Genomic DNA, 1,236 nt, shown 5'->3' with positions numbered 1-1,236 from the left:
ACATTAAAATATATATATATATAAAATAACAATAATAATAATAAAGCAAACTGCTTGCAATTCCTCAGTACCCAGTATGCTGCTGCTTTTCTCTGGGCTTTTTGTCCTGCTTCCCATCTCCTTTCATTTACCTAACTGCTCTGCTTTAACACATAGCTCCAGATCCCCTCCTCCAGGAAGACTTCCCTAATTTGGCGCTGCCTAAATTGCACCTCCTCATGACTCCCTAGAAGCCCCCTGCTGACTTCTATTAGCACAGTTACTGTATTTCAATTGCCTGTTTACTTAAGTCTGCGGCAGAGTGCCTTCATTTCCATAGCCTCAGACTCTAGTGGGATACTTGGTACTTAGAACGCATTTCAATAGGCAGGGTGGGTAATCGCACAGATTTTTGGAGTCAGCGCACATCAGTTTGAATCTACCTCCCACTATTTGTGTAACCTAAGACAAGTCAATTAGCCTCTCTAGAACCCCGGGCCTTCTTATTCCAGGAGTAGGGAGGGGGTGAGCCCCACAACGTGGGATCTGTATTTGAACTCTTCCTGCATTCCAGGCACTGAGCTAGGTATTTGATGTTCCCACTACAGTCCCGTGTGGCCTCTTAGTCTTAGGATGATCTCCAATATCTAAATCAAGGTAGAAACTTTGGGGATTATGCTATTCAATCGGCTGCTTTTATTTCATAAATTAAATATATGCAGAAGAGGGTTTCTTGATATAGAAGTTAAAAGCAGTTCCAGCACAAGAGGATTAAAAAAATTATGGCTAGCCCAATATTTTTAAGTGACATATTTCAGCCTTCTGCTAATGTTTCATCACTGAAATATCAGCCCTTTTTCATGTAAACCACTGAGGGTTTGGACAGAGGACAGAAGCATCATATGTTCTACACATCTTGCAATGAGAACTGTCAAATGTTGCAATCAACATTGCCACAGTATCACCGCTGACACGCTTCCAAAAGACTTTTAAAACAAAAACCCACCACAGGCCTGGAACAAAATACACAGCCTAGGAAAATGTGCATCTCATATTTCCTCTGTGGATTGAAAAAAACCCACTGTGGCCTGAGGCCAACAACAGGAAGGCTCTTTGAGCTTTTCCTCAAATGCTCCCAGTTTAGAAACATATTTAGAAGTGTGACTGTGGAAAGGGGGAAGCCCCCTTCAAGCCCAAGGGATTTAGTTCCCCTCCGGGGGAAATTTCTAGCTCTGACACTCTGGTAAGATCGTACTA

The sequence above is a fragment of the Crocuta crocuta genome, unplaced genomic scaffold (genome assembly GCF_008692635.1).
Source record: "Crocuta crocuta isolate KB4526 unplaced genomic scaffold, BGI_CrCroc_1.0 scaffold1304, whole genome shotgun sequence".
NCBI classification, from domain to species: domain Eukaryota; kingdom Metazoa; phylum Chordata; class Mammalia; order Carnivora; family Hyaenidae; genus Crocuta; species Crocuta crocuta.
Note: the sequence above shows the minus strand (reverse complement) of the source record.